Below are 19631 nucleotides of genomic sequence, written 5' to 3' on the forward strand. Positions count from 1 at the left end.
TGAGAATTAGAAGTTATGTTTATTACACTCCTTTGTTATTGTTCAGTCATCAGTCATGTCTAACTAACTCTTTGTGACCCCATGGACTGCAGCACGCCAGGCTTCCCTGTCCTTCACCATCTCACCGAGCTTGCTCAAACTCATGTCCATTGAGTTGGTGATGCCATCCAACCATCTCATCCTCTGTCATCCCCTTCTCCTCCTGCCTTCAATCTTTCCCAACATCAGGGTCTTTTCCAGTGAGTTGCCTCTTCACATCAGGTGGCCAAAGTATTGGAGCTTCAATCTCAGTCTTTCCAATGAATATTCAGGGTAGATCTCCTTGTAGTCCAAGGGACTCTCAAGAGTCTTCTCCAACACCACAGTTCAAAAGCATCAATTCTTTGGCATTGTTGTACCTTCTTTATGGTATAACTCTCACGTCCAAACATGACTACTGGAAAAACCATAGCTCTTACTATATGGACCTTTGTCGGCAAATAAATGTATCTGTTTAATGTGCTATTTAGCTTTGTCATAGCTTTTCTTCCAAGGAGCAAGCGTCTTTTAATTTCATGGCTACAGTCACCATCTGCAGTGATTTTGGAGCCCTAGACAATAATATCTGTCACTGTTTCCACTGTTTTTCCATCTGTTTGCCATGAAGTGATGGGACTGGATGCCATGATCTTAGTTTTTTGAATGTTGAGTTTTAAGCCAACTTTTTCACTCTAATCTTTCACCCTCATCAAGAGGCTCTTTAGTTCCTCTTCACTGTAAGGGTGGTGTCATCTGCATATCTGAGGTTGTTGATATTTCTTCCAGCAATCTTAATCTTCCAGCTTGTGCTTCATCTAGCCCGGCATTTCTAATGATATACTCTGCATATAAGTTAAATAAGCAGGGTGACAATATACACAAACAATATGTTTGATGTACTCCTTTCCCAATTTGGAACCAGATATTCCATGTCTAGTTCTAACTGTTGCTTCTTGACCTGCATACAAGTTTCTCAGGAGGCAGGTCAGGTGGTCTGGCATTCCCGTCTCTTTAAGAGAATTTTCTGCAGTTTGTTGTGATCCACACAGTCAAAGGCTTTAGCATAGTCAGTGAAGCAGAAGTGGCTGTTTTTCTGGAATTCTCTTGCTTTTCCTATGATCCAACAGATGTTGGCAATTTGATCTCTGGTTCTTCTGTCTTTTCTAAATCCAGCTTGAATATCTGGAAGTTCTTGGTTCACATACTGTTGAAGACTAGCTTGAAGGATTTTGAGCATGACCTTTTTAGCATGTGAAATGAGTGCAACTGTGTGGAAGTTTGATCATTCTTTGGCATCACCCTTCTTTGGGATTGGAATAAAAACTGACCTTTTCCAGTCTGTGACCACTGCTGAGTTTTCCAAATTTGCTGGCATATTGAGTGCAGCACTTTCACAGCATCATCTTCTAGGATTTGAAAGAGCTCAGCTGGATTTCCATCACCTCCACTAGCTTTGTTCGTAGTGATGCTTCCTAAGACTGACTTGACTTCTCACTCCAAGATGTCTGGCTCTGTGTGAGTGATCACACCATCATGGTTATCTGGGTCATTAAGGTCTTTTTTATTTAGTTCTTCTGTGAATTGTTACCACCTCTTCTTAATATCTTCTGCTTCTGTTAGGTACATACCATTTCTGTCCTTTATTGTGCCCATCTTTGCATGAAATGCTCATCAGTTGGGGCAGCAGATATCTCTTTCTTCCTTTTAAGGTTATGTATTAGTTTATTTATTTGTATTGGAATATAATTGCTTTACAGTATTGTTATAGTTTCTTTAATGGACAATCAGAGTGTGAGGATCAACCCAGTTGAAGCCTCTCAAGTTGTATTCCTAGTCATTTTAGGCTTTTTGTTCTCAAAAATGATGGCACATGCACCCAGTCACCAATGGGTAAGCAGCATGCAGCCTACCGTGGGTAGCGACAGAGATGCCTTGGAAGGGCTGGTTAGGGGGAGTACCTCAACCAAGCTATAGGTGCCCGAGAGATTGGTAACATGAGTGACAGGAATGCTAAGGAATGATGAAAGTACAGATGAAACTAGAGTAGATGATCTAGATGGTGGTCTAGTAGAGTGACCACAAGAAAGGAGGCCATGTGATGAGAACCTTGATTGTGTTGTACCTGATAACTTTAGAAACCCAGATATATATATATTGAATGCCTTGGGAAGGTCTGTTTTGTTCAAGTTTTACTTTGTTCCTTTCAAGCAGTAAGAAATTACTGGAAAATTACAGGCCCTTCACATTCAAAGTGTTTTACCCTGTGGACCTTACATGGCCAGTGCTACCACCAGGTAGAATCTGGTCTCTAACATCTTACTGTCTGGGAATCAATAAGTAATATGTCAAGGCTAATCGGGAATCTCTAATGAGGAAAAAGAATAACAATCCAAATGATGGAATAAGATACTCTCTGACCAATTGTACAACTGTATAATAGATATGAGATCAAGGATAAATTCATTTGTAAATTCCAAGACTCAACACTCAACAGAGTTTAACAAAAATATAATTTCAGATCTAGTGTTTTAAAAGTATGTTTCTTTAAAAATTCCAGTTATGGCTCCTGTTTTTATTTAGGTTGTTTTATTAAAGCAACCAATAATTTGAGGCCATAGCTACAACGTAGCTGAACAAGAACTCAATTCTGTAAAATGTTATTTGCTTCATGGTAGAATGCTGCTGATATGGCTTTAGTTTATACCAGCTTCACTGAACTTAACTTGTTTAAGCAGAAAGGATCCTGCCCAAATCCCTGTTGCTTGACAACCCCATAAATGCATGCTGGGTGTTGACTGTTACTTTAGAAAGAACTCCTTAGTTGATCATTTGGTTCAGCGACCTGTGTTATAATTTTTTTTTCTCATCTCATGCCTCATTACCCATTTAAAATATTTTTATTAGAACAGAGAACTGTGTCCATTTTGTTCTTGAGTTTTTACTCAGCAAGACTCACTGTTTCCTCTTAGAGAATATTTTGCATAAAGGAAAATGAAAATGAGCATGGTAAGTTTTATTTTATTTAGTTCTTGGTTGATACTTTCTACCAACTGAATTTCAAGGGCATTCACACAAAACTTATGCATTTATATATTAGCTATGTGAAAGTGAAAGAAAGTGCCAGAAAAGAATCCAACATAAACTTTCAAAAAGGGGGAACATTTACTGAATATTAAAGGTCATGTAGCTGCCTGAAGAATTGTACAGAAAAGGTCAGCTCCTGAACGAAGCAGAGTGTAGAGGTGCATGAAGTTGTCCAGATGTTTCACCTTTAAATCCTCTACAAGAGTGGCAGACAGTAGAAAAGATTAAGGCAAAAGACTGGATAATATGTGATGTCCTGAATGTTTGCCAGAAGTACAGACTTCTCTTGGCTTGTTGAGGTTAATAGGACTGGAAGGAAAGCTTCTGTAACTGGGCTCTGGTCAGCCATGGAGGGGGAGAAAGATTCAGCAGTCACAGTTAATGCTGTCGTGCATCCTCCATTATTTTTTTGTGTTATTCATTCAGTTGTGCCCGACTCTTTGCGATCCCACGGGCTGCAGCCCACCAGGTTCCTCTGTCCATGGGATTTTCAAGGCAAAGATACTGGAGTGGTTTGCCATTTCCTTCTCCAGTTGTTTTCTTAGAACTATAATTAAAACAAGGGTATGGCAGGTCATGAGTTTTCAAACAAAACCACAGGAGTTTAAAGATTTATTGTTAGCAGGGATATTTGGCCAGGGATTTAAAAACTAAAGTGTAATTTTAAAATATTGTATCTTCTGTTGTCTCAGATATATTTTTGGCTAATTTTTCTCTTTTATACAAGCAGCTCTCAATTGTGTATTATAATGGGGTCGGGGAAACATGAGAAACAAATCCAAAGACAGGAAATTCTTAGTTCTCAATGGAGCCCATAAGCCTGATCTTCCAGCATTCACCTGTGACTTTTAGCTGCTGAAAGCTGTGTCTCATTTCTTCATTTCTTTGTTCATTCTCTGTTAAAGATGTGTGCTGTGCTTCATCGCTCGGTTGTATCTGACTCTTTGCAACCCCACGGATTGTAGCCCGCCAGGTTCCTCTGTCCATGGGGATTCTTCAGGCAAGTATACTGGAGTGGGTCACCATACCCTCCTCCAGGACATCTTCCCAACCCAGGGATCAAACCCAGGTCTCTGGCATTGCAGGTGGATTCTTTACCATCTGAACCACCAGGGAAGCCCCCTATTAAAGATAGTGGTGGATAATAAAAGAGCCAGAAAAACAAGGGGATAGAGCCTAGATAATGAATCAATTAACTGGGTAATCAGTCCTTATAATTTCATGACTCATTATGCAGTGAAATACTGCATTTTAAATACTGACTATTCATTTTATAAATTATGGACTTCCCTGATAGCTCAGGTGGTAAGGAATCCACCTGCAATGCAGAAGATCCTGGTTCAATTCCTGGGTCAGGAAGATCTGCTGGAGAAAGGATAGGCTACCCACTCTAGTAGCCTTGGGCTTCCCTTGTGGCTCAGCTGGTAAAGAATTCATTTTGTAAATTATAAAGAAATTTTAGATCCTAACCCAGTCTTTACTTTTCAGAGCAACTTTGACTTGGACAATACAATCTCTTGAAAATTCTGAAAGAGATGGGAATACCAGACTACCTGACCTGCCTCTTGAGAAATCTGTATGCAGCTCAGGAAGCAACAGTTAGAACTGGACATGGAACAACAGACTGGTTCCAAATAGGAAAAGGAGTACGTCAAGGCTGTATATTGTCACCCTGCTTATTTAACTTATATGCAGAGTTCATCATGAGAAATGCTGGACTGGAAGAAGCACAAGCTGGAATCAAGATTGCCGGGAGAAATATCAATAACCTCAGATATGCAGATGACACCACCCTTATGGCAGAAAGTGAAGAGGAACTAAAAAGCTTCTTGATGAAAGCGAAAGAGGAGGTGAAAAAGTTGGCTTAGAGCTCAACATTCAGAAAACGAAGATCATGGCATCTGGTCCCATCACTTCATGGGAAATAGATGGGGAAACAGTGGAAACAGTGTCAGACTATTTTTTTGGGCTCCACAATCACTGCAGATGGTGACTGTAGCCATGAAATTAAAAGACACTTACTCCTTGGAAGGAAAGTTATGACCAACCTAGATAGCATATTGAAAAGCAGAGACATTACTTTGCCAACAAAGGTCCATCTAGTCAAGGCTATGGTTTTTCCTGTGGTCATGTATGGATGTGAGAGTTGGACTGTGAAGAAGGCTGAGTGCTGAAGAATTGATGCTTTTGAACTGTGGTGTTGGATAAGACTCTTGAAAGTCCCTTGGACTGCAAGGAGATCCAACCAGTCCATTCTGAAGGAGATCAGCCCTGGGATTTCTTTGGAAGGAATGATGCTAAAGCTGAAACTCCAGTACTTTGGCCACCTCATGTGAAGAGTGGACTCATTGGAAAAGACTCTGATGCTGGGAGGGATTGGGGGCAGGAGGAGAAGGGGACGACAGAGGATGAGATGGCTGGATGGCATCACCGACTCGATGGACATGAGTCTGAGTGAACTCCGGGAGTTGGTGATGGACAGGGAGGCCTGGCGTGCTGCGATTCATGAGGTCGCAAAGAGTTGGACACAACTGAGCGACTGAACTGAACTGAACTAAAGGGGAAAAACTAGTACCATTTTTTCCCCATCATTCCGTGCAAAACCCATTATTTATTGAGGCATGTTCTATGTACTATAGCACTACAGAAGAGTTAATGAAATTTGAATGTCTACCATCATGGACATTTGGAAGAGTACCTGCCAGACCCTGTGTAAGTTTTATATGTGTTTTTATACATTTAATAATAAAAAAGGAGGGAGTGATTATTACATCCAAATCTTTGTGGAATTTAAATAAGGATTATCATTAGTTATCAATGTTATTTTAGAGTTAGTTCTAGACCCTTCATCGTGGCATTTACGGCCCTTGAATACCCAATCTTCATTTTCCAGAGCATGAATATATGCCTGCTGCCACCTGCACTTGACTTTTGTCAATTTTAGTTGAGATTCTGCTGGAAGTGACTTCTAGGTTTCCTGGTAATCAGCATACAGAATGGGGCACCAGCTTAATGATTCTGCGTTCTTGACGCTGGTGATTTGAAACTCCGTATTGGATGATAAGAGCTGTTTTGGATGAACTTTGTAGCTGCCCCTGCCCATTTGGTAGGATTGCAATTATATCTTCTGCATCCTTTTGAGCTAATGTCTCTCAGATTTGAATCTTGTATATACTAAATTGGACTTCTACTCTCTGATGAAATAGTTAATACAAAGTAGAGTTAGTTTATGTGAGTCTGTCCACAGAGCATGTGTTGTTATTCTGTTAAAGAATCATACCTGCCTTAATATTAAAAGTATTTTCTCCACTAAATGTGGCTGTCCTGATTTTAGAGTAAAGATAGGAAGTAGATGTTAAATGGATATAATTTCTCAAATCTTTAAGCCTCGGCTAACCCTATTGAGCTTACCCTTTTATTTCAAGATGTTGAGGCAGGGAATTCAACTGTCACAAACTCACAGTAATACTCCTTCAACATTTATAGTCTTTGGCACTTACTCCTCAAAGGTAAAGGACACCTTGAGTGGCATTATTTTGATTTCCATATTAAAGAAGAAGTAATTTAGAAATCTCCCCCAGACTCTTAATTTTCTTTTTGGAAAACATACAGATGTAGAAAGGAGGGTGTATTGAACCTCCATGTATTGATAAATCTCATCCAATTAAAACAATACTAAACCCATGGGTGATTTTGTCTTAACAGGTCCTAATCTGGAGTTATTTTGAAGCATGTACCAGACATAAGTTAATTTCATTTTAAAGCATTTCAGTATGTATATCTAAAGATCCTTTTATCTTTTATATTAAAAGGAAGTGAGACGTTATAAGTTCTTTAAAACAACCCATATAAGTGTGTAGCATTAACATATTTTCATTTTTATTGGATAAATACTTTAGTGGGATTGCTGAGTTTTATGGTTAGTATAGATATAACTTTATAAGAAACAAACTCTTTTCCAAGTGTTGGCACGATCAGTCTTTTTAACTTTAGTCATTCTAGTGAGTATATAGTTTACTTCTCATTGTAGATATAATTTGTCTTTTTCTGTTGAATAATTATGTTGGATGTCTTATATTCCACTTATATATCTACTTGACAAAGTGTCTGCTAAAATCTTTTGCAGATTTTTATCTGATTTTTATCAGTGTTTGAGTCTGTTATTGAATTGAAATGCTTAAAAACATATTCTAGATACAAGCCCTTTATCAGAGGTAAGTTTTTTCCTTTTACTTATTTGCTTATGTTTAAATTTAAGTATCAGTTCAGTTCAGTCTCTCAGTCATGTCCACCTCTTTGCGACCCCATGGACTGCAGCATGCCAGGCCTCCCTGTCTGTCACCAACTCCCGGAGTTTACTCAAACTCATGATATAACATTACATTAACCTCAAGTATACAGTATAATCATTCAATATTTATATAGATCACAAAATGATCACAATAATTCTAGTTAATATCTGTCATTATACATAGTTACAAATTTTTTCTTGTGATTAAAACTTTTAAGATATATTCTTTTAGCAACTTTCAGCTATACAGTGGGCTTCCCTGGTGGCTCAGAGGATAAAGCATCTGCCTGCAATGCAGGAGACCTGAATTCGATCCCTGGGTTGGGAAGATCCCCTAGAGATGGAAATGGCAACCCACTCCAGTATTCTTGCCTGGAGAATCCCATGGACAGAGGAGCCTGGCGGGCTACAGTCCACGGGGTTGCAAAGAGTCAGACATGACTGAGTGACTTCACTTTCACTTTCTTACAGCTATACAATGCCGGAGAAGGCAATGGCAACCCACTCCAGTACTTTTGCCTGGAAAATCCCATGGACAGAGGAGCCTAGTAAGCTGCAGTCCATGGGATCGCAAAGAGTCAGACACAACTGAGCAACTTCACTTTCACTTTTCACTTTCATGCATTGGAGAAGGAAATGGAAACCCACTCCAGTGTTCTTGTCTGGAGAATCCCAGGGACGGGGGAGCCTGGTGGGCTGCCATCTATGGGGTCGCACAGAGTTGGACACAATTGAAGAGACTTAGCAGCAGCAGCAGCAGCTACACAATGCAGTATTATTAACTTGTCACCATGCTATATATTACATCCCCCTGAGTTAAGTATTTTATTGCTGGAAACTTATACCTTTTGACCCCCTTCACCTATTTGCACCCCCCACAACCTCTGGCATCTACTACTTTGTTCTGAGTTCAGCTTTTTAAAAAATTCCACATATAAGTGATATCATGCAGTGTTTGTTTTTTTCTGTCTTATTTCATTGAACATAAGGCCATTAAGATCCATCCATATTGTAATAAATGATAAGATTTTCTTCTTTTTTTTAATGACTGAACAATATCCCTTTGTATGTATATACCACATTTTCTTTATCCATTTGACTATCAGCGAACACTTGGCTATTTCCGTGTCTTGGCTATTGTAAATAAATAGTGCTTCAGTGAGCATGAGTGTGTTATCTGTTTAAATTAGTGTTTTCATTTTCTTTGAACAAATACCCAGAAGTGGTATTTGTGGAATTGCTGAGTCATATGGTGATTCTATTTTTAGTTTTTTTTGAGGAATCTTCATATTGTTTACCACAGTGGTTACACCAGTTTCAGTTCAGTTCAGTTCAGTCGCTCAGTCGTGTCCGACTCTTTGCGACCCCATGAATCGCAGCACGCCAGGCCTCCCTGTCCATCACCATCTCCCGGAGTTCACTCAGACTCACGTCCATCGAGTCGGTGATGCCATCCAGCCATCTCATCCTCTGTTGTCCCCTTTTCCTCCTGCCCCCAATTCCCACTAAAAAGGTGGGAAAAATAGCGTTCCTTTTTCTCCACATCCTCATCAAGACTTGTTATTTCTTGTCTTTCTGATAATAGGCATTCTGACAGGTGGAAGGTAATATCTTGTTGGGGTTTTGATTTGCATTTCCCTCATGATTAGTGATGTTGAGGATGTTTTCATGTGTCTGTTGGTCATTTGTCTGTCTTCTTTGAAAAAAATGTCTGTTTAGATCCTCTGCCCATTTTTCAACTAAATTGTTTTGCTGTTGAATTGTTGAGTTATGTATTTTGAATGTTAGCCCTTAATCAGATATATGATTTCCTAATATTTTTCCCCTTCAGTAGGTTTCATTTTTACTTATTGATGGTTTTATTTTCTATGCAAAACCTTTTTAGTTTTATATCATCTTACCTGTTTATTTCTACTTTTATTGCCTTTGCTTTTGGTGTCAAATCTAAAAAATCATTGTCAAGACCTGTGTTAAGGAGCTTATTTTCTGGTTTTTTTGTTTTTAGAAATTTTATAGTATGATGTCCTATGTTGAATTGCTTAATCCATTTTGAGTTAATTTTTATTTATGGTGTAAGATACCATTCCAGTTTCATCCTCTCACATATGGCTGTCTGGTTTTCCCAATACCATTAATTGAAAAGACTGGCTTCTCCAGATTGCATATCCTTGACTCCTCTGTCATAAATTTTGTATGAGTTTATATGTGTGGGTTTATTTCTAGCCTTGTTCTTTCTCAAGATTGCTTTGGTTATTCAGGGTCTTCTGTTGTTCCACATAAATTTTAGGCTTGTTTGTTTATTCTATTTCTGTGAAAAATACCACTGGCATTTTGATAAGGATTACATTTAATCTGTAGATGGCTTTTTGCAGTATGGACTTTTAAAGAATTAGTTCTTTACATTTGAATCAGTTCTAATGAGGTGGATGAAACTGGAGCCTATTATACAGAGTGAAGTAAGTCAGAAAGAAAAACATCAGTACATTATATTAATGCATATAAATGGAATTTGAAAGTGGTAACGATGACCCTATATGAGAGATAGCAAAAGAGACACAGATATAAAGAACAGACTTTTGGACTCTGTGGGAGAAGGCAAGGGTGGGATGATCTGAGAGAATAGCGTTGAAACATGTATATTCAGTTCAGTTCAGTCGCTCAGTCATGTACGACTCTTTGAGACTCCATGAATTGCAGCACGCCAGGCCTCCCTGTCCATCACCAACTCCTGGAGTTCACTCAGACTCACATCTATTGAGTCAGTGATGCTGTCCAGCCATCTCATCCTCTGTTGTCCCTTTCTCCTCCTGCCCTCAATCCCTCCCAGCATCAGAGTCTTTTCCAATGAGTCAACTCTTCACATGAGGTGGCCAAAGTACTGGAGTTTCAGCTTTAGCATCATTCCTTCCAAAGAAATCCCAGGGCTCATCTCCTTCAGAATGGACTGGTTGGATCTCCTTGCAGTCCAAGGGACTTTCAAGAGTCTTCTCCAACACCACAGTTCAAAAGCATCAATTCTTTGGTGCTCAGTTTTCTTCACAGTCCAACTCTCACATCCATACATTACGACTAGAAAAACCACTGGAAAAACATGTATATTACCATATGTGAAATAGATCACCAGTCCAAGTTCGATGCATGAAACAGGGAACTCAAAGCCGGTGCGCTGGGACAACCCAGAGGGATGGGATGGGGAGGGAGGTGGGAGAGGGGCTCAGGATGGGGGACACATGTACACCCATGGCTGACTCATGTCAATGTATGGCAAAAACCACCACAACATTGTAAAGTAATTAGCCCCCAATTAAAATAAATTAATTTAAAAAATTAGTTCTTTAACCCTTGAGCTTGGAATATTTTCCATTCATTTGTGTCTTCTTTATTTGCTTTCATAGAGCCTTTTAGTGTATACATCTTAAACTTTCTTGGTTAAATTTATTCGTAGGTACTTTATTTTTCTTGATGAAATTATAAATGAGATTATTTTCTTGATTTCTCTTTCTGATAGTTTATCAGTGTAAAAAATGCAACAGATTTTTTTGTATTCTGCAACTTTAATTTGTTTATTAGTTTTAATATCTTTTTGGTGGTAGGATTTTCTATATGTAGTATCATATCATCTGTAGACAGTGATGGTTTTACTTCTTTCTTTCCAATTGGGATGACTTTATTTCTTTGGCTTGCTTAATTGTGCCAGCTAGGACTTCCATTACTATGTTGAATAAAATTTGTGAGAGTGAACATCCTTGTCTTGTTTCTGATCTCAGAGAACAACTTTCATCTTTTCATCATTGGGTATAATATTAACTATAAGCTTGTCATATATGGCCTTTATTATGTGGAGGTATGTTTCCTACATACACACTTTGTTGAAAGATCTTATAAATGGATATTGGGTTTTGTCACATGCTTTTTCTGGATCTGTTGAGATGATTGTATGATTTTTTTCCCTTCATATTGTTAATGTGGTATATCAGATTGTTTGCTTTGCAGATATGGAATGAGCCCTGGAATAAATCCTGGTTGATAATAATGTATGATCCTTTTAATGTATTGTTGAATTTGGTTTGCTAATATTTTTTGAGGATTTTTTCATCTATGTTCATTGGGGATATTGGCCTGTACTTTTATTTTCTTATGGTGTCCTTGTCTGGTTTTGGTGTCAGGGTAATTCTGGCCTCATGGAATGTGTTTGGAAGTGTTTCCTCCTCATGTATTATTTTTGGGGAAAAGTTTAAGGAGGATTGATGTTAGTTTTTAAAAAACGTTTGGTAGACTTTTCCTGTGAAGCCATCTGGTCCTAGATTTTTGTTTGTTGGAAAGTTTCTGATTACAGATTCAATCTCCTTACTAGTGTTGACCTGAAGCAAATAGATTGCCAATTATTTCTCCAGAAAAGATTTTTTTTTTCAGGATCCAATAGAGAATTGCAATTAGAGGTCTGTAACTTTGGTAAGCCACTTTGAAAGTCTATACACAGCAAGAGAAGCGGAATACTTTTATAAGGGATAAAAGGAAGCTAGAAAGACTGTAGTAAGCAGAATCCATGGCTCTATATTGTCTGAGTCCTTGCCAGGAAAGAAGAGAAGTCTTTCATCTTCCTATAGGGCTCTGCTATAGTCATAGGGTACAGAGTTCTCCATTCAGGTCTCCAAACTCTGCTTAACTGAGCTTTCTTTTAATTAACTTTGTACTCCTCTCTTGATTAAGTTCTTTCTCTGAAAGTATTGTTGGTCAAGAGTCAGTTCTAGTTTTAGCTGCCTTTCTTCCCTCAGGGTCAGGAAGGACCTTGGGTATAGTGTCTCATGTCCGAAGGAAAGTACATAGATTGGAAACAAATAAATGTTACATTCAAGTAACTAGGAGGGTCAGGAGGGAGAGCTCTCAGACACTTCTTATTTAAAGTTCATGTGTTATCACTGAACTGGGGAGCATCTCAAATGTTTTGACATCATCAAAGTTTTGGTGGTAAACTTCCCACAGACATGATCTGGGAACCTTGAGAAAGCTGTCTCATCAGATGTTGCCTGCTTCAACTCCAGGAAAGCTTTACTTTGGGTTACCAAATGATATGCAGGTCTAGTCAGGCTTCGGAGCTTTCTCTGAGTATGTCATGCTAATCCAGGAGTGTGTTCCTTGGAATTTTTGATGGCACAAGATTTGGTTAGCAATTCTTGATAGGGTCCTTTTACTGAGTTTGAAGAGAGTTCTTCTGGAGGTGTTTTTCCAATAGATGAAATCTGCAGTTTGCAGGATGTGATGCTTTAAGGTCTTTTTCTCCTGAGGGTGCACTGTGAAAATATGCTTATTTTCAGTAGAAGCAATTAGAAGTTTTAAATATTGGAGTATCTCTCCTTTTATTAGCTGTGAGTCAAAAGAAGCAAAAAGTGCATTGGGCATCCTGTGACCATCTCAAAGGGTGAGAGTTTATGAATTCCAAAAGAGGGTGTATCTGGGAATTAGAAGAACCAATGGTATTGCTTTTGGCCAAGGTATTGGGAGTACATCTACAGATTTTGCCATTTGAGTCTTCATGATGCTGTTAGTGTGTTCAATTAAATCCGAGGATTGGAGATGGTAATCACAGTGAAAGTGTTGAAACACCGGGCCAAAAGCAGACTTTTGAAGCACTTGGCCAATAAGATGGGTTCCTACATGATTATGAAGTTGGAAAGAAGTTCCCCGGTTAGGGATAGTCTTTTCCAAAAGACTTTAGCCACAGAGGAAGCAGTAGCCTGTCTGAAAAGGAAAACTTCAGTCCAGTGGAAAAACACACAGACCATGATTAAAACATATTTTTATCCATTAGATGGAGAGAGTTGTATGAAATGCATTTGCCAGACTTTGAATTGTCTGTGAGGCAGGATAAAATGTCTGGGAGCTAACCAACCAACAAGACCTACTGTATAGCACAGGAAACTCTGCTCTATGTCGTGTGGCAGCATGGATGGAAGGGGAATTTAAGGGATAGTGGATACATATATGGGCTTCCCTGTGGCTCGGATGATAAAGAATCCACCTGCAATGCAGGAGACCTGGGTTCAATCCCTGGATCAGGAAGATCCCCTGGAGAAGGGTATTCTTGCCTAGAGAATTCCATAGACAGACGAGCCTGGCAGGCTAAGTCCACGTGGCTGGGTCACTTTGCTGTGCACCTGAACCTATCACAACATTGTCAATCAGCTATAGTCCAAAAGTAGAGAGTTTAAAAAATAATAAAATATACAAATATTGGAGAAAAATATCTGAAAGCAGCACGAACAGGCTTCCCTGAACAAGTGGGATGAATGAGGTAGGGATTTTCTGTGGCCTTGTTAATATTTTCTTACCAATATTGATTCATGAAGCCTCTAATTTTGTCAGTAGATCAATGATTTAATGCATGTATAGTAGTGAGGAGTGGGAATTTCAGAGTTTCTTGTAGGACTGGGTTGTTATTTAGCCCAAACCAGAGTTTTTCCCTTTTATAAAAAAAATTGTTGAAGTTCCCATCTTGTTTTTCCTTTTCTGAGGCCAGTTATTAGGCTAGATTTTCTAAATTATCATTTTGGGAAATATTCCTTTGGACCATGACAGAAGTTTGGCTTCTGTTGGTTACTTTAAGGTCAGTATTTCTTATAGAAATGTCAGCAAGGTGATTTACCTTAGCTTTCATGGAGTCAAGTTTAGAATGCCCTGGAATTTTAATAATAAAAGTGGCAGGTGAAAGTATTGCATTCAATAATTTCCAAGCACAGGGGCCATTTCTAATTGTGTTTCCAGTGGAAGTAAGGAAGCCACATTATTTCCACAACATTTCAAAATCATGAGCTATTCAAAAGCACATCTACTGTTAGTATTAATATTGGCAATTTTGTTCTTGGCCAAAGTGCAGGCCCTTGAAAGGGTGTATAATACAGACTGTTGGGCCAAAGTAGCCATAGGTAAAGACGCTGACAGCTATATAAAAGGAGTTGTAACCGCATACCTAGCACAAGATTTGCCATTGTCATCTTTTAAAGAAGAACCAGAGTGAGTAGAATTTCCTGTAGATCTCCACGATGACAGATGTCAGAAGGTGAACCATCAGCTTTAAGCAGTACTGAGGTATTTTGTTGGTGACCGAGGGGAGAAGGGTAGGTGTGCTCAGTAGCTCAGTCGTGTCCAACTCTTTGTGATCCCGTGGACTGTAGCCCACCAGGCTCCTCTGTCCGTGGGCTTTTCCAGGCAAGAATACTTGAGTGGGTTGCTATTTCCTACTCCAGGGGAATCTTTCTGACCCAGTGATCGAACCCATTTCTCTTGTGTCCTCTGCATTGGCAGGCAGCTTCTTTACCATGTGTCATCTGGGAAGAGTAGCCAGGTTAAGGTTGCTGCTGCTAAGTTGCTTCAGTCATGTCTGACTCTGTGAAACCCCATAGATGGCAGCCCACCAGGCTCCCCTGTCCCTGGATTCTCCAGGCAAGAACACTGGAGTGGGTTGCCATTTCCTTCTCCAATGCATGAAAGTAAAGAGTGAAAGTGAAGTCGCTCAGTCGTGTCCGACTCTTAGCGACCCCATGAACTGCAGCCTACCAGGCTCCTCCATCCTTGGGATTTTCTGGGCAAGAGTACTGGAGTGGGGTGCCATTGCCTTCTCTGAGGTCAAGGTTATTACAACATAAATGTGAGGATCAGTTAACAAAGGGTGAAGCCGCTGACTGAGAAGTGTTGAGTGTGGTGATAATTCAGGAGGGCTTCTATAGCATGAGGTACAAAAATGGTGAAAGGGGATCCCACAGTGATTTTTTTGTGGCTTTAATCAGAAGGGCAGTGGCTATAGTGGCAATAAGGAAAAGGGATGTCCCAGTGCCACAGAGTCCATTGCTGACTATGATACCTGGTGGGTTGATGGTGGTCCCTCCGTTTTTGGGTGACTGACCCAAGGGCATTCGTTGCCTTTTCATATACAAAAAGGAAAAACAGAATCTGATAATTGGGATGCCCAAGGACAGGTGGGTTTCTTCAAACTCTCCTTTAAGGTCTTGAAGACCGTATCTTCCAGTTCTTCCCATAAAATGGGGTTGGGCTTGTTACTGCTGAGTAAAACTTATAGAGATTTGGCCATAAGAGAGAAATTTAGAATCCAGCTTCGGTAATAACCAGCTAGCTTGAGGAACCCTCAAGCTGGTTCTCAGTTTGACACTTTAGGAAACTCAGGACACTAGGAAGTCTATCTGATCCAGGTGTGGCATTGTTTTCATATTAGATGCCCTAAGTATTGAACCTGGGTTTGAAACTGCAGTTTTTCTTTAGTGACTTTTCCCCATTAAGGCATAAATCAGTTACAGTAAAGAATTTTCTTTCAGTGGAAATGGATGTTAATAATGGATGAGTGTTAGGTACCACATGGTGTCAAAGGATTATAATGTTATTTATTGCTAGGAGGTCCTGGACAAGCCTCCACTCTTGCCCCTTAGGTTTTCTAAGTGGTAAAAGGAGTGTTACAGAGGTTAATCCAAGGGATGATGAGGCCTTGAGCCCTATAAACTATTATGGGGTTTATGTCTTGAAGGGCTTCGTATAGGGCATTTATTAATTCTGGGAGGAGGTCTTAAGGGGTGTACCTGAATTTTGACAAGAGGTGTGCTGTGAAATTTGCCAGTGTAAGTTGAAGATTTTGCCTGTAAAAAAAGTGATAGCTGATTCAGAAGAAATAAATAATCGTGTTTCCAGAATTCACTCTAGTAGAAATTTATTTGTTCAGATGTGGAACAAATGAAAGATGTCACAGGGTCATTTAATTCACCTGGTGGAATACTTTGATGACCGCTTTCAATTTCTAGAATTATTCCCCTCTTTTGGGAGAAAGAAATTCTGGCATGATCCTTCTCTTTGAAGTCTTGGCCTGATAAATGGATAGAGATGGGTGAACTAAGGAGAAAAGAGTGTGTATCTCTCTCAAAGGACCTAAGTAAGAGGGAATAGACTTGGAGACAGGATTTCTTGACGTTCATTAGACATCCCTACTATCTGAACTGTTTTAGTACCCTAAGGCAGGGACTGTTCTGTGGTGGTGGGGTTGAGCACTAAGAGCATGGCTCCACTGTCAGTTTGGACTAGAAGAGGTTCATCCCCAATCTGGAGGAGTGTTTCTGCGAACCAGTGAAAGAGGAGGATTGGGAAGAGCCCTTGTTGTTCCTTAGAGCCACAACATTGAGAATTAAAATGTTGGAGAGTCTGGTTCGAGTCTGAAGGCACCTAAAGTGCTTAAATTTGTAACAATTCATTTTTCAATGCCCTGGCTCTTTACAAAAATGGCAGAAAGTAGGTGGTTTTGGTTTCATTTAGGGGTTTTCATTTCATTTTCCAGAGTTGGAGACTAAGAATTTTGGCAGGCTTCTTTCCGGGTGACTCATCTGGAGTATGAGAGAGTTGGTTTGCCAGATCGACTAAATTTGAAATGGACACAGTTTTTCAGTGTATCCCGGTCCTTTTTGTTAGAAGCGAAACTTCCCAATTCAGCACATTAATAAACATTGAGTTAGAATCTCATCAGGTGAAATTATCATCTGAAGGAAGACCAGACTTCTCTTTAAAAAACATTCTGAAGTTGATTGTAATAATCATGAGAACTTGATTATCAGATTTTGTATACACGCCTGAATTTTGTTTGTTAACAGATTTTGGAAAAGCCCTAGGAATTGCTCGATGAGGTTTCCTAGCAGTTGCTTGAGCCTGACTATATCCTGAGTTAGAGGGCTGAGCTCTCAGTTGTAATTCTTGAGACCTTTCCAAACTTCCCCAGTTAGTGGCTTTTATACAACACTGAGCCTGGCCTTCCTCAACAATCATATGAACTAGCTAATATAAGTCAGAGAAACCAGTTTGATAAACTCTAATGACTATATTAAATTTCTCAGAAAATGTGTGAGGATCTTTGGTACTTTGGGAAAATCTTTGTCTATGGCTCTCAGTTCAGCTTTAGTCCCGGGGTTAGAAAAATTAAAGGCTTAACTTCTAGATTCTCAGAAAGCTTCATTTTTAAACAGACAGGTTCTGACAAGTTCAGAGAAAAAAGGACTGGGAAGAGTTTCAGAGAAAAGGGGAGATTTGATGAGTGTGGTGGAGTTGAAGATATAGTAGAGACATAAGGAATATAGGAGGGAAGGAAGAAGATGGTGCCCAAAGTGGAGTCTGGCCACAAAGAGCCAAGGGAGAGAGAGAAGATGGCACCAGAGCAGGATCTGAGACAAAGAAGCTAAGGAAGAAGAGCCTGAGGAGACATTTTATCTTTCTTCAGTCATTTGTTTGCCTCAGTCAATATTAAAAAATCTTTATTTTGCAGAGAGGCAATCTTAGACTCCTACTAACAATTAGAAGCCTCAAGAGAGCAACTGAAATAAACATTCACTCAGTTCTGGAAACTTTTGAATTATTGTAGTCCAGTTTGGAGATTTCAGAAGTTCCTTATAATGGCCCTTACTATTGTAAATAGCATTGCCTTTAGTTCAGTTCTTCTATTTGTTTAGAAATGCACATGAGGAAGAACCATGGTTTTTAAACATAAAATTGGCCAGAGTCCCTGTGTGTGTAGTGGGGTGAGGGACGATTTCAAAATATAGATAACTGGAATTCCATTTCCTAGAGGGTAGAGAAGTTTCAAATAGTTTATACTGTTTAGAGCACAAATGGCTCAATTCAAATAACCTGCAAGCCTGAATACCAGTCAATTCAAGGGAAACAGCTTGGTTCCAGAGGAGCCAGACCAAAGGTTTGTTTTTTTTTTTAAGCCAGTTTCAAGAGAATAGCCTTTCCAAAGGAACAGATTGAATGCTGAAAACCTGGCCCCATTTAGGCCATTCCTAAAGGAACAGGCCAAAGCTTAGCCAGCTTCAGTGAAACCGTCTGGTCTCAAAATCAGATTGAAGTGGCACACATGTCCTCATATGCAGAATAAGATCTTAAGCAGAAAGAGGAAACCTTTAAATGGATCCTGAATAAAGCCTGGAAATCCTGAATAAAGCTTCAAATGTTAAGAGGGCAAGAACTCAGATCCAGGAGGAAGACATATCTTCAAACCTCAAGATCAGCAAGAAGGCCGTGAGCAATAGTGGAATCAATTGTGGGCACTGCATCTGTCTTCTCATCAGCCCCAGAGCTGTTGGGGGTCTTCTCTGGCCCTTGTATGGGTCACCAAAATGTTGACCTAAAATAAATAGTTTGCCAGATATTTTTCCAGCAAAGATGAGTTTATTTGCGATCACTAGAGAATTGTAATTCAGGGTTTGCAACTATGGTAAGCCATGTGTAAGTCCCCACATGCCAAGGGAAGGAAAATACTTCTATAGGGAGGAAAAGGAATTTGGGAGGGCCTTCGTAAACATAGGCTTCCCAAGTAGCACTATCAGTAAAGAACCTGCCTGCCAATGAAAGAAGTGCAAGAGACGTGGGTTTGATCCCTGGATTGGAAAGATCTCCTTGAGAAGGAAATGGCAACCCACTCCAGTATTCTTGCCTGGAGAATCCTATGGACAGGGGGAGCCTGGAAGGCTATAGTCTATGGGGTCGCCAATAGTCGAACATGACTGAAGCAGCTTGGCACACACATAGTAACAAAGAATCCCTGGCCTTTCATTGGCTGAATCCTTGCCAGGAAAGGAGTCTTTTTCTTCTTGGGCTTTGATATCATTTCAGGGCACCAAAGCTCTCTCTTTGGCTCTCCCTACCCTAATTGAAATTTCTGTTAATTATTTTTTGCAGTAGCTCTTCTATTCATGATTCAGTATTGGTAGGTTGTATGTTTCTAGGAATTTAACTCTTCTAGTTGTCAAATTTATTGCCATATATTTGTTCATGGGAGTATTTCTTGTGCTGAAAACTACTTTATCTGACATTGATGTAACCATGTCAGTGGTTTCTTGGTATATCTTTTTTATATATTTTTCTTTATCTATATTTTTATATTTAAAATAGATTTCTTAAAAGTAGAATAAGCTTCTACTATTTTTATCCAAACTCTGCCTTTTGATTAGAGTATTTAGACCATTTAATTTATTATAATGATTCATATAATGGGTATATATCAACCAATTTGTGATTAAAAAAAAGTTTTGTCCTATCATTTTTGGTTCTTTTTATCCTGTCTTCCTGCCCTAATTTGAATAGAATATTTTTGATTCTCCTTTTCTTTATCATTATCATATATGCCTCTTTGTTTTTTTTTTATTGTGATTGATCTATGTTATACAATATATATCTTTATCTTAGCACAATTAGC

At 39.3% G+C, this 19631-nt stretch overlaps 1 long non-coding RNA gene across 2 annotated transcripts in view; it reads left to right on the forward strand.

Annotated features, from left to right (window-relative positions):
- LOC123330727 overlaps positions 1-19631 on the forward strand; it is a 144053-nt gene that overhangs the window by 16470 nt on the left and 107952 nt on the right. Inside the window, exon 3 of one of the 2 annotated variants that reach the window (XR_006546813.1) lies at positions 4591-4740. The exons of the other annotated variant lie outside the window; for it this stretch is intronic. This is a non-coding gene — a long non-coding RNA (uncharacterized LOC123330727). Of the gene's footprint in view, positions 1-4590; positions 4741-19631 lie in introns of those variants that run through there. 2 annotated transcript variants of the gene reach the window in all.

The sequence above is a fragment of the Bubalus bubalis genome, chromosome 20 (assembly GCF_019923935.1).
Source record: "Bubalus bubalis isolate 160015118507 breed Murrah chromosome 20, NDDB_SH_1, whole genome shotgun sequence".
NCBI classification, from domain to species: Eukaryota; Metazoa; Chordata; class Mammalia; order Artiodactyla; family Bovidae; genus Bubalus; species Bubalus bubalis.